The sequence below is a fragment of the Sorex fumeus genome, unplaced genomic scaffold (assembly GCF_029834395.1).
Source record: "Sorex fumeus unplaced genomic scaffold, SorFum_2.1 ptg000006l, whole genome shotgun sequence".
Lineage (NCBI taxonomy): Eukaryota > Metazoa > Chordata > Mammalia > Eulipotyphla > Soricidae > Sorex > Sorex fumeus.
In genome coordinates this window covers 63,585,048-63,610,747 of record NW_026606063.1, presented here as the reverse complement: position 1 = coordinate 63,610,747, position 25,700 = coordinate 63,585,048, and the positions used below count along the sequence as shown (strand labels likewise).

Sequence of the window (25,700 nt, the reverse complement as noted above, 5' to 3'; positions counted from 1 at the left end):
CCAGTCTTCTTTACTCACAAGTTCTGCCGCATACTTATTCACATTTTTACATAAACCTTATGCTATCCATTCATTATTTCCTATGCCTTTTCCCATTCTCATTGGTTGGATTGACAACTCACTGAAAATAGCAAATATCATACTGAGTTCATGTATTTCAGGACATCTAACATAATGAGTGTACGATATCAACTCAACAAATAGGCTATGATCAAAATAGAAATGTCTGGGGCAGAGAAGATAGTACAGGTGTTGTGCTCTTGCTGTGACCTCTTACTGTGCCCACTCAGTTTCCATTCCTAACACCATATGGCGTTCTGAGCACAGTCATGGTGGCCCTGGTGGTCCCAGGCCTGAACAGCTCTGCATCCCTGAGTCCAAGCATTCACAAGCCAAACTGGTCAGCAGGAAATGGCAGCAAGGCCCCCTGGCCCTCTGAACACTGCTTGGGAGGCCTCCCCAACCTCCACCCCAGCAAAAACAAAAACAAAAACATGTCTTCGGGTTCATGTTAGCTCTGCCTGACCAGAAGAAAAATTAATTCAAAAAACTTATTTGAAAAATTAGTCTCAAACTTTAGTTGAAGCAAGCCTTCATTTTAGTCGAATATTCTACTTACATGAATTGAATGACTAATTAGTTATCCCCCTGTAGAAGAGGCTGAAAATGTTTTCTAAAATTAAATTGTACTGTGGGTCTTCTGGTAACCCAGGATCTTGCCTTCTGGGTGGTGTTTATTCTGTGCCACAAACACCTGAATGACTGAAGTTGAAATCCATCCATATTCTGTGTTTGGCACTTTGTGGACTGGCACATGTGCCTGACAAAAATCTGGGGAATGCTTGGCCTTTCATTCCTCTGAGAATTATACCATTTTCCAAGAAAAGCTAAATAGCTCATTCATGTTTCACCCTCTGTTCTTCCAAGCTGGTTTCCTGAGGATAATTTTTAGGCAGACTGGTAGTTTTTAATAGGTTGCTGAAAATGGGGAGTTTTAAACTTAAAATTTATATTGAATGATTCTTGAGCACGTTATCAAATGAAGAATATTATCCTTATTTCATCTATTATAGACCAAAAAAATGTGTGCATGAAAAGTATCTACTCAGTGGTTTGTGTCAATAAATTCCCCCCAGAGAGTAGCTCCAATTCACATGAAATCTTCTGGTACTATTTCTAAGGAAAGCCAACTATCAAGTTCAGAAAAACCCTCCTTCCTGAAACTACCAATGAAGTTGTTACTTCTTTTTTCTTTCTGTATCAATTATATCATCTAGGGAAATGGGGAACTTCGTATTTTAAGGGCTTTTTACACAAGAAGCCCTTGTGTGGCCTTAAAATACACAGGTCTCGTGGGGGGAAGCACTATAACCTGGAAAACTTGAGTAGCGGAGCAAAGCTCCTTGACCGGATGGCATCCATCAGAAACTTCAAGAAGGAAACTGATAAGTATATAAACCACCCACAAACGTGGCATGTGCTCCAGTCAAAGGAATTCTTAGATCCCTGTTTTCAAAAGATCCCTACCAATTGCAAATCACAGAGCCCAAATTCATATGCCAAATCTAGTCGATAAACTTAAATGCAGACCAGGGAAACACGTGATTTGGCTTAGCAAATAGTTCAGGGAAGTGTGAAATGGGCAGCAAAAGAGTCCAAGAAATCTTTACAAGCTCTTCAGATAAAATAAAAAGGGACTTATTCATAGCATTAATCTGGTGACGAACACATATGCTGAAGAAAAAGTCCCAACCCTAGAAAACTCAAAAATGCACAAATGATCATAAAATATTTTTTAACTCTTATAATTTAAATTTTCTGTGGTCAGTGTGATTTTTTTTCATAATAAAAAAATGTAGAAGTGAATATAACAACCTTAAAAATAAGATATGAAACCCCTTCTTCCTGAAACTGGCAAAACCGGCAGCAGCTTCTAAAGAAACTTTTCCATCAGGTTATAATCAAGGAGGAATAAAAGTTGCCGATGGCGGGGCTGGAGAGATAGCATAGTGGGTCGGGCGTTTGCCTTGCACACGACTGACCTGGGTTCGATTCCCAGCACCCCATATGGTCCCCCGAGCACCGCCAGGAATAATTCCTGAGTGCATGCGCCAGGAGTAGCCCCTGTGCATCACCGGGTATAACCCAAAAAGAAGAATTTAAATAAATAAATAAATAAATAAATAAATAAGTTGCTGATGGACAGGAAATTACCTATAACTGCATGAGCTGAGAAAGAGGATAGAGCTGACAGGGCAGAGGCAGGACTGTTGAATCTCAGATCCCAAACTGAGCCTCTGTAAAACTATATTCGAGGTTGTTGGGAGCTTGGGGACCTAGTGTATGAAGGGGCATTACTTTGCCACCTCCTTAAACTCTCTACGGGAAGGGCTAAAGCTTGATCAAGCATCCAAGGAAAATGCCCTTCTTTCATCACATACAATGATGAAGAATCATCTATCTTATCAAGTAATTGAATACAAGGGAACGAGGAAGCCTCAATGCCAATGATAACTTGGCTTGGAAGAGCACTGGAGACAGCAAATACCCAAGTGCTAGAGTCATGGAAGAAACAGCATTTGATCCAGGCACTGTCTGATAACTTACACTATGGAGACCAGCGTGCTGCTGGGGAACAGATGGTTGGTTCACGTGGGCCAGTGGGGGATGGGGGAGGAAAATGGAGGGTCTGTCCGCAGAGGTGTCCATGGGATGAAGAAAACCAACATACATGAGCAGTTATCACTCTTTGGCCTGAAGAGGCACTGGTGAGGAGCTAGTCTCACAGAATCACAGCTTCATCCTGGGCTGTCCTGGGGCCTGGGGGACTCTCCTCCTAGTCCTCTTCACTTTCTCGAACCTGGTCCAGCAAGACCCTGAAGACAAAAAGTCTCTCACATGTCTCTAAGATCTTTTCTTCCCTAAGTTTTGCAGAGGGGAAGTGATGAAGGGGCTCCTGAGGGACCAATGAAATACCTCCAGCCCACGCTCTTTTTATCTTCCTTCTAAAATTTTATTACCTAAAATGCACCTTCCCATACTAGAATATAAGCTATGGGAGGGCAGGAAAGGCAAAGGAGAGTCTCCTCTCCGTTGTACCAAAGACTAACACAAAACAGGCATCCAAAGAATATGTGCTGAGTGATCTACTAGGAGAAAAGAAGAGAACCATGTGTCTAATATTTAACAGTAAGCGACAGGAGACAAGAAGCATTTCATATAAGGTAAAAATATTCCTTAGCAGAGTATTTCCCTACAGTAAACTGATTCTTATTTTGGTCATTATGCCCAAAGCAAAATAGAGCCAAGATATATAAGAAGGAAAATAGAGTGGGATATAAGATTTTCTAAAAAGATTATATTTGTGCTTTGCTTGGAGTGAGAAAAAGTTTTGGGAAGCAGACCGAAATATTTTAAATTGCCTGAAAAAAAATACAAGAAATATATCTTTCTCCTAACTTTTTAGACCTGTGGTTTGAGAAGGAGGGGCAGTTGGCAGGATTATTAAAGAAAACTCTGTGTAAAACAGTGGAAAGATGTCAGGTTTGGGCTTTTGCTGCCACAGGAGGTTTTGGAGGCCAATGTTGTCTGGATTTGATGACAGGTAATGACATTAACTAATTACAAAACTAATCACATTTGGAGCAGTGGAAGCTGAGATCATGATAAGCATAATCAAATCCCTGACTTCAGGGCTTCGGGACTCAGAGGATAAGTTTTCTCCCCTTGCAAAGCTTGACCAGATGCCTTTCGGAGTCCTTTGTCTGAACATTTGGGAAGCTGTAGATACCAACAAGAATGGAAGCCAGCACTGGAACTGCAGCAACCAGAGGCTGGATTGATACTAAGTGAGGGCGGAATAGGGAGCTCTCCACACCCAACCCTCAGGGGTCCCTACAGGCTCATGGGTAACTCTGCTCCCTTCATCACTGGGAGTTCCATCAAGGTAGGTCCCAAGCTATAGACCTCTTTCTCTGTCCCTAAAAACCTGAAGATCTGTACCATCAGCCGTGTAATAGCTAGTTGGGTCATCTTAGATCTACTCCAGTCCATTAGAGCCTCAGTATCTTCCTGTGTGTAGTGGAGATAACAAATATCTATTTCATTTGTCTCAGCAAATTAATTTGAAAGTCTTGTGAAGCAGGTGAGTGCTCGTATAATAACAACCACCACAAAAATATAAAAAGCATTGCTAGTATTAAGGCAACCGAGGCCTCATTACCTGTGATATAAGCACCTCAGTTTTCAGGAAAGTGGATAAATCTTTCTCAAAGTAAACCTCCTAGTAAAACTCCACTGCTTTCTACCCTCTCTGACCCTGGGAGGAAGAACTGGTTCATCAAGGCATGCCCAGCCCTTTCAGGAGACAATGTAGGTGAACTGAGCTGTGGAAGTGCCTTGGTTATTCTCAGTGATATTTCTCAAGGCCCACTGTAAAACTTGAAAGGAAGTGAAACTCCTAAATTCAAACACTATCTTTCCATCCCTTGGAAAATAATCTCCCTCTTTTTTGTCCCTATTACCAAATTTATGTCTTTTAATGAAAGACATCCTTAAGTTCAGTCTCACTCTCAGAAATCAAGTCATCATTTGGAAAAAAAATATTAAAGATATGCACATATGCATTCACATTGCCAGGGATTACTATATGATTCTTGGGGAGATATTGTTCTTTTGGTAAAGCAGAGGCAAAGAGCTCCAATGTTCCCGATGAGAGTGGTGGACAAGGATTGAGACATTTAAAGTCCTATTTCTCAGGACCTGGCCTGAGAAGCAGAAATATTTGGAAAGTGACCTAACAGTCAGAATTTATGAATTGTCCATGACAAAAGAATAACTCTTCAAGTTTTTAACTGACCAACAAAATATGTATCCAATCTTGCTTTTTTCAAAGCTGCAACCTTAACAAGGGACATACACACCACACACGCACACACATACACACATACACACACACACACACACCTATCATGCTACACAAATACAAGCAAGGAAGCCACTAATACAGATATAATTTTTAATGTGTTGTGTCATTGAATGTCTATTGGAGGAAAAGAGTCTCTGGAAAAGTAGATTTTAAAAAACAGGCAGCTTAATCAGATAAGCACATAGCATTCATCTCTGTCCCCTAGAAATATGATTTTAGCATAATGAATTAAGGAAAGGAACTCATTGAAATAGATCTCGGCTGAGCAGCAGAGGGAAACCAACTGTCACGGAAAACCCTTTTCTAGAGACTAGGTGGGCAGACCCGCACTGAGATGAGGACGAGAATCACCATCATCAATAGGAAAACTAAGAACTCCATAAAGGAAATATATTTAAATAAAGAAAATATGATAGGATCTTTGTTTTATTTTTATTGTGGGGGCCATGACCCATCGTCCTCGACCTAGTAGTGCTAAAAGGCCACCAGAGCCACCCTGCTAGTACTAGAGTAACAAAGGGCATGCATGAGGTACTGGGGGTCAAATTCAGGGCCTCACATAAGCGATGAATGTGCTCTACTACTTGAGTCACACCTTTACCTCAGGAGTTTCATTTTTAAAAGTTTATTCCAGCTCTAAGTGGAATGAAACTCCCTGGTAGGGAGTTCAGTCTTGCAAAACCACTTGACCATTTCTGAAGCTTTTACTTGGGGAGGATGTTGACTTTCAAGTCACTTTCCTGTTTTTCCTTGAAAGCAGTTTCTCATCATTGAACTGAATTGAAGCCAATGTTCTCACCTCCAGCCAAATGCAAATAAAAACAAGCTATTCAATAGCCATTAAAGGAGAGCCTTAAAGAGGTACTCACTGATCTCAGAAGAAAGATAGGCTTGGTCCTTGGTCTGGCATATAGAGATGCTGACCAGTGCTGACTTTAACATACTAGAGAGCTTGTCAGCAAAGAAAATTGAAATTTGTGGAGGAACATATCCAGGAATTTCCAGAGCCTGAACATTAAGTAGCGCACACAAGCATTCTCACCAAGTGTGCAGCCCATTCTATGGACTGTCCCATATCAAGCCATTCCATGGACCTTCACTCTACCCTGTGAGGTAATTCCTGTGCTCTGCACCATTTTATGTGATGCATAAATACTTGAAGTGATTGGAGCAGGTCCCACATTAGTGCTAGAGAATGATCCAAAGCCAGAAAGCCAATTGTGAGAGTTAAAAGCAACCATAGCCCAAGCCTGCTACCCAAATGAACAGAAGTGAACTAAATGGACAATCCAAACACTGGGAACGTGTAAAAGAAGTCAGGGAATGGTTTGGATTAATTATAACCATTTCCAAAATAAACACTTAGTTGTTCATTTCTCTTCCTCCATTTCAGCTTTGTTCAGCAATATTTTCCAAGACATCCTTCTGGAGTGTTCCACCTGAATCCACAGTACCATGAAATCCTTCCCAGAACCAAGAGTACTTCTTAGGAAGACAGATCAATGGGCTGTCACAGAAGTGAGCCAGAGGGCCCAAAATTTATTTCCAACATCCCATCCCACCACTCAACCTTGAGGTATATCCTCTGCTGGTAGAGCATAAATGTGTGAAATGCAAAAAAAAGAAAGAAAGAAAGAAAGAAAGAAAGAAAGAAAGAAAGAAAGAAAGAAAGATAGGTGTGAAATGCAGACAAACAGGGGGTCTTCTCCCTAGCACCAATCATGCTCCTGAGGTTCCACTCATCCTCTCACATAGATGGAATGAATCTTGTTCCATACCATTTTTTATAATGTTATATAGTTTTTAATTTAAAGCTTCCACATGGAACTCAGAGTTCCACCCTTAGCATATTCTTCAAGCTTGGCAGAAATTCAATCCTGGAGCTTTGTCTTTACTAAGTCATAGCTAAATTCTGGTGTTACCTTAGATCTTAGTCTTGGAGAGGAGATGAAATCCATCCTTGCTGCCAGGAATCTATATAGGGAATCTTTAAGCTGTGACTAAATTCCCTACCATCCTCTCAAACACTGGTTTTCCAAGAACTTGAGGCTCCCCTGCACATTTCCCAGGTGTCATGAGACAAAGGATAGATCTTCTTTCTATATACTTTTCTCAGTCTAACTGTGAAATGCCCCCACATACTTTTTCTTGGAAGCCTTGAGCTAAGTTCCAAGGCCTTTTGGTTGTCCTAACAAAGAATACTGAAATAAAATACAATATACTGATTAATACTTGCATTTGGATAAATAGCACAGAAAACCAACCAGAGAGAATAGAAAGGATTGGTCAAATAGAAGATCAATATGGAATATGATAAAATTATCTAGCACAGTGCACAGAGATGTGATCAAGGAAACAGACTCCACACTCTGTCTTCCTTCTCATCATATCTACTGAGCAGATATGTATCTTGGTGCCTGGTTCCTGGTTACCGCCACTGCCTTTTTCCAGATCTAACCCCCAACCACTGCCCATTGTTTTGCTCTCCCAAAGAGATGGGGACATAAATCTACAAGTACATCAGAATTCTCAAAGCTTCCCAAGGATGACTTCAGAGCAACAATCCTCTCCATGTGCACTGAACTCAGTTAAGCACTGGAATAGAAATTCAATAAATACAAAGAAATTGATGGAAAAAAATTTAAAAACCCAAAGAGAAATGAAGGAATTAAAAAATAAAGCAGTAGGTATCAGCAGCAGATAGAAGAAGCCTAAAATCAAACAAGTGGCCTTGACAACAAGGTACACAAAATCAATATAGCTGTGGGTAATAGAAAGAAATATTTTCTTAAATGAAGAAAATTAAGATAACTTTCTGGCCAGAGAAAAAGGATAGCTGAAATACCACTCCTGGGAATATATCCCAGAAAGGCAAAAAAGTATAGTCGGAGTGACATCTGCTATTGTCTGTTCATTGCAGCACTCTTTACAATAGCCAGAATCTGGAAAAAACCTGAGTGCCCGAGAACAGATGACTGGTTAAAGAAACTTTGGTACATTTACACAATGTAGTACTATGTAGCTGTTAGAAAAGACTGAAGTCACGAAATTTACATACAAGTGGTACTACATGTAAAGTATCATGTTGAGTGAAATGAGTCAGAAAGAGAGGAATAGACATAGAAAAATTGCATTCATCTGGGGAACATAAAGTAACAAAATAGGAGACTAACACCCAAGAATAGCCGAGATTAGTACCAGGAGGTTTACTCCATGGTTTGGAGGCCAGCCACACATGCTAGGGGAAAAGGGAGCTCAGATAAAGAAGGGAGCACCAAATAAAGGGTGTTGGGAGGATCCTCCCAGGATGGGAGAAGCATGCTGAAATTAGACTATAGACCAAACATGATTGCCACTCAATGCCTCTTTTGCAAACCACAGCACCTAAAAGGAGAGTGAGAACAAAAGGGAATGCCCTGTCACAGAGGCAGGGTGGGATGGGGGAATGGGGGATGGGAAGGATACTGGGATCAGTGGTGGTGGGAAATGGGCACTGGTGGAGGGATGGGTATTTGATCATTGTATAACTGAAACCCAAGCACAAAAATTTGTAAGTCTAAAACTGTACCTCATGGTGTCTCACTAATAAAAATTTTTAAAAATAAAATAAAATAAAATAAAGAAGGGGTGGAGAGTATAAAAATAAGAAATTTCACACCACAAGATTCACTTATCATTGTCTCTTCACTTCATTTCCCTAAAACAGAGCATAGCTCTGGCTTAGTTACTTTAAGGTTTAAAAAAAAAACTAGGGATAGAAGATTGAATAGTGCTTCATAAAGTCTTATCCCAACTTGATCTGGAGAGATAGTATAGTAGGCAGTGTATTTGTCTTGCATATGACAAATTGGGTTTCTATCATCAGTACTTGAGCATCACCAGAAGTGGTCCTTGTCCACAGACCCAGGTGTAAGCCCTGATTACAGCTAGCTATGACCCCAAAACTATATAAAAAAAAAATAATAAGGTAAGTATGACTCTACCTTAAGGACTCAAGAATATCTTGGTCTGGGTAGACTGAGTTAGACTGAGATCAAAGAAAGTTAAAATGTAATAATTAGGCTGGAGCAATAGCACAGTGGGTAGGGTGTTTTCTTGCACACGCCAACCTGGGTTTGATTCCCAGCATCCCATATGGTCCCCTGAGCCGAGCACCGCCAGGAGTGATTCGTTAGTGCAGAACCAGGAGTAACCCCCTGTGCAACGCCGGGTGTGACCCCAAAAGAAAAAAATGTAATAATTACTCTGAAAGATGAAATATTTGATTCAGAAGACCAGACACTCAAGACCATGAAATTAAACTCTGATAGTTTGACCCAAGGCACCCAGAAAGTACTTAATGCAGAGCTGTTGAAACAAGAAGCTCCAATGTTTATGATCTGTAGAGACTGGGTCAGAATGTGCCTGTCCTTGTTCCCTAACTGATGACACCAGAAGACCAAGTCACCAGGCAGAACCTACAGTGGCAAAGTCATCAAATGCCAACCATGAACTCCTGGCCAATTTCTTCAGACCAGGAGATTCAGCCTTGGGCCCAGTTAACTCAACCACAGCATTCTGAAGTGATCCTTCTTCTCTCCTAAAGCATTAAAAATCACTTTGGATACCCCATGGTACTGAGAAAGTCCACTTGCTTGAGTCTGAACCACAAGTCTGATATCCAATTAGCTTTTGAAAGTTCCTTTGAACTAAGCCTTTTTTAGCTCACGATAATGGCTCTCCTTGCATAAGATCCTGGAGAGTTTATTTATTTTTTTTATTAGTGAAACTCCATGTGGTACAGTTGTTGACCTTACAAATTTTTGTGCTTGGGTTTCAGTTATACAATGATTGAGTACCCATCCCTCCACCGGTGCCCATTCCCCACCTCCAATGCTCCCAGCATTCCTCCTACCCCCCCACCCCACCCTTCCCACCCCACTCCTGTGGCAGAACATTCCCTTTTGTTTTCTGTGGAGAGTTGATTTAAACAGGAAACAAATTCAGGTCTGTTTTACCTATTAAGAGATTTGAAAAAGGAATCTTTTCACCTGGTAGGTATTTTCTCCAATCCATAAGGTGCTCCAAAATAGGGTTTGATTGATTGGTTAGTTGTTTGGTTGATTGGTAAGAAAACTGAGTGGCAGCAGCATATGTTGGCTAATACAGACTCTGGCCAGCATGGTCCATTGATACTGACCAGTAGTAATCACCCACTAACCTCAATTCTAAATAAAACTGAAGATTTTATGAGAGATGGCATTTTGATCTCCCTAAAAAAACCACCTGAACATTAATTTATTCTTTGGGGTATTTAAGAATGTGATATTTTAGTCCACACTATGTTTATTTAGTGCAACTACAAATGTTGTAGTTGTAAAAAAAAAAAATCTCCAGATGCGCTAGGGATATAAGCACCAATGAGACAAAATTCCCCAGTGTTTGAAGCAAGCACACCTGTAGTTCTAGTGCATTCTGTGAGCTTCCCCTGTAAGGAGGGAGGGAGAAAAACTGCAACATGAGCAGAGAGGGGACTGGTGTGGCCACCAGTCAGGATAGGAAAACTCCTCCACAGTACATGTATTGAAAATATAGCAACTGCTTGCCCAGGAAGGATAACACTGTCTTCAGATATTTGGAGAGAACAGTCACATGCAGGAAAAGGCCTTATTTTATGTGCTAAAAAAACATTTCCAAGAGTTGAAAACAACTGAGATAACCCAATAGTTAATTAAATAAAACATATGTCATACATACATACTAGATAACTGCTCAGATATAGAGAAGACAAAACCCTGCCATTTTCAACAACATGAATCAATCCAGACAGTATAGACTTAGTGAAAATAGTCAGGGAGATAGTTCAAAGGGCTGGAGTACATGCTTGGTTGTTAGAGCCCCAGCTTCAATCCCCACCATTGTGTGCTTCCCACCCACCTCCCCCCTTCCCGGCCTGCAAACACCACCAGAAGCAATCCCTAACACCACGCCAATAGCAGCAGCTGAGCACTACTGGGTGTGACCAAAATAGAAATACAAATACCGTATGATTTTACTCCAATGCAACATAGAGAGAAATGTATTGCATTCAAACAAACAAATGAACTAAATCAAACAAAAATAAACTCTTAGACTACAAGACCAATTAGTGGACATTAGGAGCTAATGGGGGGGGGGGTGAGAGATAGAACAGCAGGTTGAGCACCCATTTGCAGAGGGACAATCCGGGTTCAATCCCTGGTACTCCATGTGGTCCCCTGACTAGTACCAGGAGTGATCTCTGAGAACAGAGACAGGCATAAGCCCTGAGAAAAAGAAAGATAAAGGGAGTTTGGGTAAATGGGATGAAAGTTATAGGTAAAAGATAAAATTCTACTTTCAATAGTAAGCTCAAAATAGCATATAGAGACATGCATTCAATTAATAATGTACATATGAACCATGTAAGGGCTGGAGCTGTAGCACAGCGGTAGGGCATTTGCCTTGGGCATGGCCAACCCGACTAAGCCAGGTTCAATTTCTCCACCCCTCTTGGAGAGACCTGCAAGCTATTGAGAGTATCCTGCCCACACGGTAAAGCCTGGCAAACTCCCCGTGACATATTAGATATTACAAACACAGTAACAAGTCTCACAATTATATACTGTCTGTATTGATTCATGTTGTTGAAAATGGCAGGGTTTTGTCTTCTCTATATCTGAGCAGTTATCTTGGAGACGTTACTGGGCCCGCTCGAGCAAATCGATGAGCAGCGGGAGGACAGTGAAAGTGACAGTGAATGCAATACTATTTTATAATGTAAAAGACTAGGAAAACTAAAGCCATTCAAGAAGTTCTCTGCTGTAGCCAGGATTTGATTCCACTGAAGAGATTATTCAGTGCATAGGATGAGGTATTCAGCTCCCAGAGGTGGTGAGCTTAAGCACTGTGGGCATTTAAGATTGTAGAATTCATCTACAACTGTACCTCATGGTGTTTCACTAATAAAAAAATTTAAAAATTTTTAAAAAAAGATTGTAGAATCTGTGCCTACTGGCAGCCCTGCTCTCAAGTTCTGAGTAACACAGGAAAACAGTCTTTTCCGATGCCCTTGAATAGCACTTCTTATAAAGTGACTTAGGCACACTGATCTGTGTTATCATATATTTGCTTCAGCCCAACTTCCACTCCTCAGCCTTGGAGAACCCAACCCCATAGAAATCCTTCTTGTGTGCCCTGGAGCACTCTCTCTGCTTCCAGGTGGAGGCTTCTCTCTTACTCCTGAGGCATCAAAGCCATCTGAAAAATTAGTGCCTAACCATGCTCACCCCAGAAATAAGAAAGAAATAAAGGCATTGTGGCATTCACAGTATCAATGTCTCTTAAGGAAATCCCTTGATGAATTCAAAGTTGAAATAGGCACTCTGATTCTTTCCCTTTTCCCCTCTCTTGCTACTTGGTGACTCTGTCCTGAGATTTAAGCATTAAATAGTCCCAAAGGATACCCTGTTTTAATTTTTTTTGTGACTGTTGCAACAAATTACAACAAACTTGGTGGCTTAAAATAGCATACATTTATTATTATCTTACATATCTATGGCCCCCAAATGTGCTGTCTATTACGAAAAGTGTCAAGAGAGACTGTGCTCCCTCTAGAGGCCTGAGTGTTAGGGGGTCCCCTCTTTAGGTCGTCTGTTGAATGCCAAGAGTCCTGGAAATGTGACCATGTCACTCAATCTCTCTACTTATAATTACACTGCCTTTCCCCTTCTGTGTGTCAAATCTTCCCTTCTTCTAAAGACAAATAGATTTCAGGTCCACCTGGATCATCCCAGGAAGTCTCTGGATTACAAGAGCCTTCATCATATCTGTGACACTGTACCAAATATGTAGTGTGTGGCAGTTACACTACCACAATAATGATAGCAATATTTGCAGTAGTAATGCCCTGAGAGTTCCTACAGATTTTTGAAGGTTTAAACTTTTTTAAGAGCATTTTTAATCACTTAAAAATAGGTTAAGACACTGAGGAAATAGATACAATCTATTTCAGTGGAATTTTACACTTAGTTGAGAGATTCATTTACTGTCTACAAAACATATCTAGCATGGTAACAATTTTTCAGTAGAATACCTGCTAATATATTTAAATTAGAACAAAAAGGTTTTCCCACAGTAAATGGATGAAAACTCACTCTACTCTAAAAAAGTGAAATTAGTTAACATTTTCAATTTTCTTACAGATGAAAGTATTATTTGTATCAGTAGTAAGACCTGTTAGAAATAGCTTTTTATGTGCTGCAACAAATTACATTTCTTTAAACAGAAACATCCTGGCTATGTCAGTAACATGGTCCTGTGGATGAATCGCAGAATCAGATAACACCATCTCCAAGTTCAGTCAGTAGAATTGTGGCTGCTGAGAGGGGCCTGGGCAATGAGGTTGGGTTTTTCTATTGCACCTTTCAGAGGTCTTTGCAGGTGACTATTACACAATGGAAGAGTAACTTCATTGGTATCTTTGTTTCAGAGAAGTATAAGACTTTTAGGTTCACAGATAAACCTCATAAAAGCAAATAGCCAACAATATTGAACATAATGACAATACAAGCGAGTCTCTCTATTTAAAAAATATAAAAATAATTAGAAACCTCTAATACCTTCACTTCTCTACTCAACTACAATGAGGCAAATTCAATATTTTGGAGATGGAAGTTGCTTTTTCCAGGTACATCCGATAATCATCATTTCAAAAATTATAAGACATACCTTTGTAAAACTATAATCTGAATGAAAATTTTATTTAACACTACAGTAAAATAAGTCCACATATGGCACTGCCATGCTACTTATACACCTGTACACATAAACAAAAAACAAACACTGTCCTCCCGTTGTTCATCGATTTGCTCAAGCGGGCCCAGTAACGTCTCCTCTTCTCTTTGAGACTTGTTGTTACTGTGTTTGGCATATCGAATACATCACGGGTAGCTTGTCAGGCTTTGCCACGCAGGTGAGATACTCTCGTAGCTTACTGGGCTCTCTGAGAAGGGCAGAGGAATCGAACCTGGCTCGGCCGGGCTGGCTGTGTGCAAGGCAAACGCCCTACCGCTGTGCTATCGCTCCAGCATATGTCATTTAATTGAATAACTCACATCTGACCATTTTTCCAGTGTGAAGTCTGTTGAACTTAGTAGAAATTTTAACTGCAAATCTCCAAAATCTAGATTGCTCCATCTTTTAGTTGCCATGTGCTATAAATATTTTATGATCTCTCTTTATTAGACATACACAATCTGCATAAAATATGACAGAATAGTTTTTCAAGAAACAGAATGACTTCCCATTTTTCATTCTCTCTCAATATAACAATAAGGAACAATTTCTTGGGCAGCACAAGAGAAATCAAGAGAAGAATCCACATACTTCTGGAGGACTCTAGTCACAGGAATTCAAGAACAAAATTTTGCTAAGAGTTTTTCAACTTCTCTTTATAGAATCATCATTTACTCGCCCTAAAATCTTTAGCTCTTTTCTCAAAGCAGTCTCCTAAATGATGATGAAGAGTGAAATAATTGCATTGAATCAATGAATGAATGAACTAAAATGATAAACATTCCTGAAACACTGCAAAAGAGCATATGGAAAACTGGAAAGAACAATAACTTAAAACCAGGAGACCTAGCTTCTGCTTTCCTGTGGTCTCCCTATTTGACCTTAAGAGGGCAAGTTCCTTACATGCTAATTAGAGATAGAGAAAATGTTAAGTTGGGTGTTTTTATAGGTAATATCTATGCCACAGATTCAGTTTGTTGAGATTAGAAAACACCTGGACTCTTATTCTCTTATCCCACCCTCAATCATCCTCTGGTGTTACAAAAGATACCCCAACCTGTACAACAAAGTACATGCTGTTGTTGACCATGAAGTACTGAAATTGTCAATAAAGGTGCATTCTAGACAAGAACTCTAACCATGCTCCTCTAATCAGCCAGCAAGGAAAAAGACTGCTGCTGACTCAATAATGCCAAAACCTTTATCCAAACTGACTTCTAACCTCAAATTCTGCTCTCTATACTTTCATAACATACATACATTACTAAAGACCTTCATTCATGGGGCCTGAGTGCTTACTTTGGACATGAATGGCCAACCTGGGTTCGATCCCCAGCATCTCATATGGTCTCCACCCCCCTCCCCCGCCCGAGGTCTGCCAGGAGTGATCCTTGAGCTTAAAACCAGGTGAGCACCCCCAAGTGTGGCCTGAAAGCCAACATTTAAAAAAAATTTAAATACCTTTATTCAGTATCTATTCAGGTATAAACCATTCTAAAAATCCCTATAAATTTATTTCTCAGCATACAGCAGGTATTTTCTACTGAACAAACTGAATAGATGATGTCTGGGGCCATGCAATTGTTTTTTACAAGGAGCAATAGAATAAAGTTTTCAGACTTTGTAGGCCACAACTGCTCCACGTTATAATGTAAAAGCTGCAAACAATACATAAACAAATGATGGGTGTAACTGTGTTACAATAAAACTTTATTACAAAGACAGGTCAGATTCAGCCTGCGGGTCTTGTTTAACCAAATCTTTTCCCACATCAACTTTAAGGCATCTCTTAATGTCAAAAACATTATCCTTAACACTTCCTTTTAGAGGCAGGGTGCTCTTGATTAACACATCTGTTGGGGCACTCTGCCCCCTCTTCCTCTGTTGTCCTCTGATAAACATCAACTGGTAGAGAAGACGTGGAGACTTCTCTTTCAACTGCAGTTATTCTGAAAGATAAAGCAGGGCAGAGATTAAAACAAGACCCTATGTCTTTGCACCATGCACAGCAGATCAAGTGCCCCTCTTCAAATTGTACTGAGTTCGCTGTATACCTAATAAAGAAAATAGAACTATTCTTTCACTTAATAGTCTTTTAGTAAGGGTATGGGGGGGGCAGGTTTACTAAAAGCCCTTATAAAGTGCCAGCTGAAAGGAAATAATGGTCCTTGGCACCACAGAATCTTTTTCATGTGAAGCTACATGACCACTCTTCATTTTGTTTCTCAAGCACCCCATGGCACCTATCCATGTATTAGTCTAATAACTGCACAAATCTAGTTAAAAAGAACCAAGCAATTATTTTAATTAGAAGAGAACAAAAATAACACTCCTGGATTCTGTTTTAAGGGGAAAGAAGGAAGTAGTCAGAATTCAAAAAGATCCCACAAAATATTTTTGTGAAAGGAAAAATAATTAAGACCAAATTTAGAAGGTACTTGCAATAAACGCGCCAAATAAAATGAATGGCACCACTGTGCTACTAAACCCCATTCATATCTAAGAGCCCCAGAAAGTCCATTTTTATGTGATACCATTTTGAGAGGACAGCCAATTTTACAAAGTAAAAGTGAATGTCTAGTAGACTTTAATGAACCTGTGAATCTCTTACACAATTTCTGATAGCGTCTCTGAGTAAACTCTTTTATTAAAAAGAGAAAGAGGGACGGATATTGGGCAAATTGCCTGCCAAGTAGGATTATTTCTTTATTTGAATTCTTAGAGTAAATTGTTCAAATTTGTTTTTCTGGGGGGAAAAATCGATCTTTAAAGAAAATCCTTGTTACTAATTCATTCTGTAAAAAAAAACAGAATCTGCCATAAGAGAATTTTAGTTATGTGAACTGAATTCATTCATAGACCAGAAGAGTAGATTGCAACTTTTTCCATAGCTTTTGTCTTCCTACCTTTTTCTAACCAAGATATTTTGGACATTTTATTTATTTTATTCTCAGACTTCCAAAAAAGAGATGAAATAAAACCCACCTAATCACTATTGCTCCTTTTGCTTTCCTTTCTGAGTGTTCATTATCATGTGCATCCCTTAGCATGCAGCAAATTATAGATGTGCATAGTTAAATAGGACCTGGGTTGGGTCTGTAGAGAGTTCACCTTCTAACCAACCATGAAGGAGACAAAAAGTCAGCTCAGCTGGGTGGGGTCAGGTACTTGACCCCATTTGAGAAAGACATAAACGTTTTGTCCCAGGAAGAGAGATCAACATAGACAGAAGCCAGGACGTGAAGAACCAACCCCAGAATTTGGTGGGAACTGCACACAGATGGAGCTCTTGGAAGGCAAAGTCAAAGACCAATACAGGGAAAGAAAGCAGACTGGAAATGGAAGCAAGAGGCAGGTTATAGGAGAACTTAAGTACCATGCTCACAAGGCCTTTACCTTGTCAAAGTTGTAGAATGCTCAAATTGTTTCCGCCAAAGGACTAACATGGCCAGTTTTCCATTTTAGAGTGAGCACAAGAATGACTGAGCAGAGAACTATAAGGTTGTCTAGGTGTCCCATAAATGCCAAAGGACTGGCAAGAGGTGACAAGGCCTTGAACTAGGACAACAGCAAGTAGGAATGGAATGTGGTATGAAATTAAAGATTTTCATATCACCCATAAAGGTCCTGCACAAAAATGGTATTAGAAACAGCATCTAAGATCTAGGATGGGGTGCCACATCCACTGGTGTTCTGAAACCCATGTAGTACTTCATTTGTGGAGTATAGAATAACATAACATGAGGCTGACACCCAAGGGCAGTATACACAAGGGTCAGGAGGATTGCTCCATAGCTGGAAGCCTGCCTCATGAGTTGAGGGGAAAAGGCAGCTGGAATAGAGAAGGGATCACTAAGAAAATGATGGCTGGAGGAATCGTCAGGATGGAAGATGTGTGCTGAAAATAGATAATGGACCAAACATGATGACCTCTCAGTGTAAGTATTGCAAATCATAATGCCCAAAAGTAGAGAGAGAGTATGGGGAATATCACCTGCCATGGAGGCAGGGGGAAGGTAGGGAAGAAGGGTATACTGGGGAGACTGGTGGTGGGGAATGTGCACTGGTGGAAGGATGGCTGTTTGGTCATTGTGTGATTGGAACCCAAACATGAAATCTTGTAACTATCTCATGGTGATTCAATAAAATAAAAAAAGAAAAGAATAAAAAGAAAGAAAATCATGTAGTTCTGAAGAGCAAAACATGTGCCCCAGTCTTTTGCATCATCTCCCTGGCCTCATAATATATTCTTAGGTTGGGGGGCCAGAGGAGGGACATACCCAGTAATTCTCAGAGGCTATTTCTAGAGCATTGAACATAGAACCTTCAAACTGGGGTTACCACATGTAAAGCTTGGGCTCCATCCCTTTGAGCTATCTCCCCAATTCAACATTTTTGACTCTTTCTTTTTTTTTTAATACATGTTATTTTATTTATTTTTTTTATTAGTGAAACATCATGAGGTACATTTATAGACTTACACATTTTTGTGCTTGGGTTTCAGTTATACAATGATCTTTACATCTTATTTTGTTTTCAAAGTCACATCTCACAGTGCTCAGGGCTGCTGCCAGTTCAATGCTCAGGGCCCATGTGGAGCCAGAAATCAAATCAGAGACTCCATCATGCAAAACATGTGCTCCAGCCCTTTAAGCTATCGCCCTAGGCTTTGAAACTTTTTTTTAAAAAACTCTAAACAGTGACCTAAGGGGTCAAAATTAGGATATAAAAGTGACTCTGAAGTTTCTCACTGTCATCAGAAACTTTTCCTGAATGTTTCTCATAAGTCCAAAAACCTTTCCAATTTATAGGTTATCTTTTTTGTTTGCTTGTTTGTTTTAATTTTTTTATTTTTTTATTAGTGAAACACCATGAGGTACAGTTATAGACTTACAAATATTTGTGCTTGGGTTTCAGTTATACAATGATCAAGTACCCATCCCTCCACCAGTGCCCATCCTCCACCACCACGGGTCCTAGCATCACTCCCACCCCCCGTCCCCCCATCCCACCCTGCCTCTGTGGCAGGGCATTCCCTTTTGTTCTCTCTCTCTCCTTTTGGGTCCTGTGGTTTGCAAGAGAGGCATTGAGTGGCAATCATGTTTGGTCTATAGTCTATAGGTTATCTTTTAAACCCAAAGGAAATTGATCATGGGCCATGGGATTGAAATGTAGAAACACACTTCAGCCTTGAAGACCTGAGTAAAATGCTGAGACTTGTATGGAAACTTGTGATACAAGAAAAGAGGGTTCCCAGCAAGGTGGCCGCCGCCTCAGAGCTTATTGGAAAGCCAGGTATGAGCCAGTGGTGAGGGGGCAACTGCAGTCTCATGGGAAGGGGGGCAATACTGGCTTGTCCTTCGCGCCCTACCAAAGTCACGAGTTGCCCCCCACAAGCGGCTCTCCGGCACGGCCATGACTCAAGAGGCAAAGGACCTAGTCCGGAGCCCGGCAGCTTGTGGCAGAAAAATGAATGGACCATGCATTAAACTACGGCACCATGCCTCCCTAGGAGGGAAAGGGTGTTGCTCCCTTCTGCCTTCCCCCACCCCCCAGCAGCAAGGAGGCTGCCGCCTCAGAGCTTATTGGAAAGCCAGGTATGAGCCCGCGGTGAAGGGGCAACTGCAGTCTCATGGGAAGGGGGCGGTACCAGCTTCTCCTTCACATCTTACTGAGGTCATGAGTTGCGCCCCACAAGTAGCTCTCCAGCACAGCCATAACACCAGACACACAGGAACCAATCTCGTAATTATCTGGCTCTTTGCAGAAATCCAAAATTGCGTGGCTGCTATCACGGCCACACAACATTATATAATTCTCATAATCAGCTATAGAAAACAAAGTATTTCACAATGCCTTTTCAGCAATTCTGATTGTTGGGGAGGGGAATTCTAAACAATAATGGTGCATCTTTTGTCTAAATAATGAATGGAATCAATGTAGAGAAGAGTTAAGTAGAAATCATCTGCCTCACAGGTATTGGGAGGGTTGGGAGGGGGGTATATTAGGGTTCTTGGTGGTGAAAAATGAGTACTTGTGAGGGGAAAGGTGTTTGATCATTGTATAACCGAGACAAACCTGAAAGCTTTGTAACTTTTCCCACAGCGATTCAATAAATAAATATAAGAAGAAAAATAAATAAATAAAATTATGGGGAAAAAAAAAGTAAGGTGGAGTTCATGCTCAATTCAATCAGCTAATCAGTGGCTGAATAAATAGCAGTACTCCTACATAAAAAAAAAAGAAAAAAGAAAAGAGGGTTCTGTGTAGAGTTAAAGTTGGGACCCCTGGTTATTTGGGTTCACATCCCCACTTCAAAAGGAATTCAGAAGGAGGTTCTGTTGTTTTTTTTTTCTTTTTAAGTAGCATATTTAGGGAGAAAAAAGAAGGAAGGAAAAAAGGAATGCTATAAGGAAGAATGAAGAGCAGTTTCATTTTAGCTATCTTTAAGTTGAGGAGAAAGAGAAAAAGAAAGAGAAAGAGAGAATCATCTGCAATGAGCAGGCTTGTTTTAACAGAGACAAACTTTAAACCAAAATGAGAACCAATGGTGAGAGAGGCTGGTCCCCAGGCACAAAAATTTTGGTTCCGTGTGTCTCATCAGGCTTCGTCTGGAAAAAAAAAAAAGAAAGAAAGAAAGAGGGGCAAAAAAAAAGTTTGGTCCTATGGTTTGGGTTTTAAGATCTCCTGGGTGGTATCTGAATTCATCAATCCAAATATCTTTTTTTTTCTTTTTTTATTAGTGAAAAACCATGAGGTACAGTTATAGGCTTACAAATTTTGTGCTTGGGTTTCAGTTATACAATGATCAAGTGCCCATCCCTCCACCAGTGCCCGTCATCCATCCCCACGGGTCCCAGCATCCCCCCCCAACCCTCATTCCCCCCCCCTCCCATCCTGCCTCTGTGGCAGGGTATTCCCCCTTGTTCTCTCTCTCTTCTTTTGGGTACTGTGTTTTGCAAGAGAGGCATTGAGTGGCAATCATGTTTGGTCTATAGACTACTTTCAGCGTGATTCTCCCACCCTGGGAGGGTCCTCACAACACCCTTTATTTGGTGCTCTCTTCTCTATCTGAGCTTCCTTTTCACCTAGAGCCTGTGGCTGGCCTTCCATTCATGGAGCAAAATTCCTGGTACTAATCTCAGCCATTCCTGGGTGTTACTCTCCCTTTTTGTTGCTTTATGTTCCCCAGATGAATGCAATCTTTCTGTGTCTATCCCGCTCTTTCTGACTCATTTCGCTTAACATGATACTTTCCATGTAGTACCACTTGTATGTAAATTTCATGACTTCATCTTTTCTAACAGCTACATAGTACTCCATTGTGTAAATGTACCAAAGTTTCTTTAACCAGTCATCTGTTCTTGGGCACTCAGGTTTTTTCCAGATTCTGGCTATTGTAAAGAGTGCTGCAATGAACAAACAATTGCAGATGTCACTTCGACTATACCTTTTTGCCTCTCTGGGATATATTCCCAGGAGTGTTATAGCTGGGTCAAATGGCAGATCAAATTCTAATTTTTTGAGAGTCGTCCATACTGTTTTCCAAAAGGGTTGGACCAGCCGGCATTCCCACCAGCAGTGAAGGAGGGTCCCTTTCTCGCCGCATCCGCGCCAGCACCGATTGCTTTTGTTCTTGTGCAAGCCTATCTTAAGTCAATAGAAACGATGCACATAAACAATTTGACCTCACAGCTCAAGACGTTAGAAAAGGATCAACAGAAAGAGCCTAAATCAGGCAGAAGGAAAGAGATCATAAAACTTAGAGCAGAAATCAACATGGAAAACAAAGAAACAATCCGAAAGATCAATGAAACCAAGAGCTGGTTCTTCGAGAAAATAAATAAGATAGATAAACCACTAGCAACACTCACAAAGAAACAGAGAGAGAGAACCCTAATAAATCGAATCAGAAATAAGAATGGGGATATCACAACAGAAACTAAAGAAATTCAAGAGATCATCAGAGACTACTTTGAAAGTCTCTATGCCACGAAACACGAGAACCTGGAAGAAATGGATAAATTCCTGGATTCCTACCATCTCCCAAAGCTGAATCAAGAAGATATAGAGTACCTGAATAGACCTATTCACATCAAGGAAATTGAAACTGTAATCAAAAGTCTTCCCAAAAACAAAAGCCCAGGACCAGACGGATTTACTAGCGAATTTTTCCAAACATTTAAAGAGGACCTATTGCCAATTCTTCTCAAGCTTTTCCAGGAAATTGAAAAAACAGAAACTCTCCCAAACAGCTTCTATGAAGCCCATATCTCTCTAATACCAAAAGGAAACAAAGACACCACAAGAAAAGAAAACTACAGGCCAATATCCCTGATGAACACGGATGCGAAGATTCTCAACAAAATACTAGCCAATAGAATACAACAACTCATCAAAAAGATCATACATCATGACCAAGTGGGATTCATCCCAGGGATGCAAGGATGGTTCAACATTCGGAAGTCAATCAACATAATCCATCATATCAACAAAAGAAAAGATAAAAATCATATGATCATATCAATAGACGCAGAGAAAGCTTTTGACAAGATCCAGCACCCATTCATGATGAAAACTCTTGCCAAAATGGGGATAGAGGGGACTTTCCTCAATATAGTTAAAGCCATCTACCACAAACCTACAGCAAACATCATCCTCAATGGGGAAAAACTGAGACCCTTCCCCCTAAGGTCAGGGACGAGACAAGGATGCCCACTCTCTCCACTACTGTTCAATATAGTACTGGAAGTACTTGCAATAGCGATTAGTCATCAATCCAAATATCTTGTTAGACATGAGAAGCTACTGGAGAGTACATGCTTCATTCAAGATGATGCCCATGGCCCCACATGGGGGCTGAGTTTGCATACAGAACACTGACCCAGCTTAGCTCTGCCTGCCTCTTTTCTAGAAGACTATGAAATTTCTGCTTACTTTCTCATATAAAATCAGTCTCCTGCCTTCAGTCAACTTAAAATCATCAGAAAACTTGGAGAAAACAAATTTGCAATAAATACTTACTGTGATAGTTACTTTTGTGTGCAACTTGACTGGACTAATGGAAGTCCAGGTGGCTTATGGAACACTATCTCTGGCTGTGTCTGGGATGAAGCTCATGGGAGAGATTGGTGTTTGAATCATCTCACCAGTAATAGTAGAAATCATCGCACCAATGCTAGTGGGCTTCAACCAATCCATTGAGGGCCTGGTGGAATAAAAGGGGAGAGCGGGTTAAGTGTTTGCTTTCTGCCTGAGCTGGGACATCCATCTTCTCCTGCCAGGGGACATCATAGTTCTTGGTTTCAAAGCCTCAGCCTCTAACCCAGATTTATACCACTGGCCCCTCTCCTCAGACCTTTGGGCTTGGACTAAATTACACCGCCAGCTTTTCAGTTCTTCAGACAGCTTATCATTATGGGACTTCTCAGCCTCCACAACTACAGGAACCAACTCCTACAATAAAGCTCCTCATATGGAGCTAAACAATTCTTTTGTTTCTGCCTCTTAGCAGACCCTGACTAAGGACCAACTACAAATTTCATTTTCCTTTTTTTTTAAATTGAACCACTGTAAATTACAAAGTTACAAAGTTACTCATGATTTTTAATTACTATATTAAATTTCTACAGAATGTTTTATATTCTACATAATGTAGAGAACACACCTTAAAACTCATTTTATGAGCCAGCTAAACTTTGATAACACACCTGATTAGAAAATTATAACTAAAAAAAAGCCGCAGGTAAATTTCATACCTGAATACTACTGAACATTTTATTTTTTTAATTCCACTTATAGGCATAAATAAAATAAGCAATACATTGGAATCAAATTAGGTGTAGTCTAGGAATATAGGATTGGTTTAATATTTAAGAGCACCATCATGGGACCAGGAGTCAGCTCAGTGGAAGAGAACCTGCATGAAATTCTGAGTTCAATCCTCATCAGCAACCCCTCAGAAAAACATTCACACTAACAGAATAATATGATCTTAACATTACATACGGTCATGGTCACGGTCCTCCCATTGTTCATCGATTTGCTCGAGCGGGTCCAGTAACGTCTCCATCATGAGATTTGTTGTTACTGTGTTTGGCATATCGAATATGTCACGGGTAGCTTGCCAGGCTCTGCCGTGCAGGCGAGATACTCTCGGTAGCTTGCCGGGCTCTCCAAGAGGGGCAGAGGAATCGAACTTGGGTCGGCCATGTTGGCTGCTTGTAAGGCAAACGCCCTACCGTTGAGCTATCATTCCAGCCCAACACTACATAAAGTAAGTTTTTTTTTAATTAGTGGAAGTGGCTCTTCCATTAGCAGACAATAAGGGATATTATGGAAAGACTAATTTGATCTCAACCTCAAGCTTTATACAAAAATCAATGGCATGTTGATTAAAGATCTACATGTGTAAATTGACAATAAAAACTTCTAAGCAGATGGTATAAGAGGATATTCTAATTGCTTTAGAGTAAACATCATTCTCTTCAACAGAACACAGAGATAACTGACTATAAAAATAAAATTTTGTGACTAGAGAGATAATACAACAAGTAGATACTTGCCTTGCATGTGACCAACCTGGGTTCAATTCCCAGTACCACATATAGTCCCCTGTGCACTGTCAGGAGTGATCCCTGAGCACAGAGTCAGAAGTAATTCCTGAGCATCACCATATGTGGCTCGTAAACAAAATATAGTAATAATAAAATAAAACATTGGTAAAATAAAACATTGGTAATTTAAGCTATATTAAAATTAAAACCTTTGGTTCATTAAAAAAAAAACACACATACAGGGATATGGTGCCACCAACAGGTCAAGCTGTATCTGCATCTTCAGGGCAAGTGCATCAGTACCCTGGTTGATGGTGCCTTCAGGCTTTCTGATACCTCAAAATTGCTGCTGTGTCTCTGGCCAGACCCCAAAAACATGGGACCAAGTTTCCTGAGAAGTTAAACAGCCAAGAGTTAGTTATGTGGGAGTCACTCCCACAAACCACCTCCAGCTCAGCTATACAAGCTCATGTATCAGCCATGCTGGAGACCCATAAATAAATCTTGTAAGAGATCAAAACCCACAGTTAATCTCGGACCTGCACAAGACTGAACAGACCAGGGTAAATCAGAGGGGGGTGGGTCAGCCTGGTGCCTGCCCAAGTAGAGCCCCCAGCAGAGAGGCTTGCTCCCACAATCCAAAATTGCTGCCATACTCTCGGCCTGACTCCACCATCTCAGGGCAGACCTCACTGAGACATACTCTGCTGAAAATTCTGGGTTTTGTGACTTAAATCTCCACGCTTTCTTGGAGTTGGGATGGGTTACCTTTCCCCACTTCCCAATACCCCTGACAGCACTGGCAGTTACCCCCACGAACCAACTTCGTGCCACCATGTAAACTCTTCTACCAGCCTACCTTCAGAAACCCATAAATAAGTCTCAAAAGAGATCAAAAGCATCTGTTAATCTCAGACATGTGCAAGGTTGAATAGACTGAGGTAAATCAGAGGGAAGAGGGTTAGCATGGTATCAGCCCAAGCAGAGCCTCTGGCAGCCACTTACTTCACAATCCAAAAGCACCGCCATGTTCTTGGTCTGACTCCATCATCTCAAGACGGACCTCATCAAGATAAAATATGGGTATGCGAATTTTGTGACTGAAAGTTCCAGGCTTTCTCAGGGTCGGGATAAGCTATCTCCCCTCACCTCCTTGTACTTCCAGAAGCCACGGTAACCACGTCCACACCCCAAAACTGCACCCACTTAAAAAGCTACTCCAGCCTTACTTTCCTGGTAAAAATACTGAATGCCCTGAACAAACACCATGACCTCTTAGTAAAAAAAAAAATAGAGTGAAAAGTGAAGATCAGAGTAATAGATCATTTATATAAGAATATATTTAACAATAATAGTAACATTTAGTATAATAACATTTAGTAACATTTAGTCACAATAATAGTAACATTTATATAACAATAGAT

At 40.5% G+C, this 25,700-nt stretch overlaps 1 protein-coding gene and 1 long non-coding RNA gene across 2 annotated transcripts in view; both read right to left on the bottom strand.

Moving 5' to 3' along the window:
* Positions 1-15,413: 15,413 nt before the first annotated feature.
* Positions 15,414-22,857, bottom strand: LOC130035772 (uncharacterized). Its single transcript, XR_008794261.1, has 2 exons — positions 22,745-22,857; positions 15,414-15,669 (listed from the first exon to the last, which is right to left on the bottom strand). It is a non-coding gene; the product is annotated as an uncharacterized LOC130035772 (long non-coding RNA).
* An 18-nt stretch (positions 22,858-22,875) lies between these two features.
* The window catches only part of LOC130037394 (collagen alpha-1(I) chain-like), a 48,797-nt gene continuing 45,972 nt past the window's right edge, over positions 22,876-25,700 (bottom strand). The window contains exon 6 of the mRNA XM_056129245.1: positions 22,876-22,928. The gene's annotated coding sequence lies outside the window, so the exon portion shown is untranslated. The remainder of the gene's footprint in view (positions 22,929-25,700) is intronic.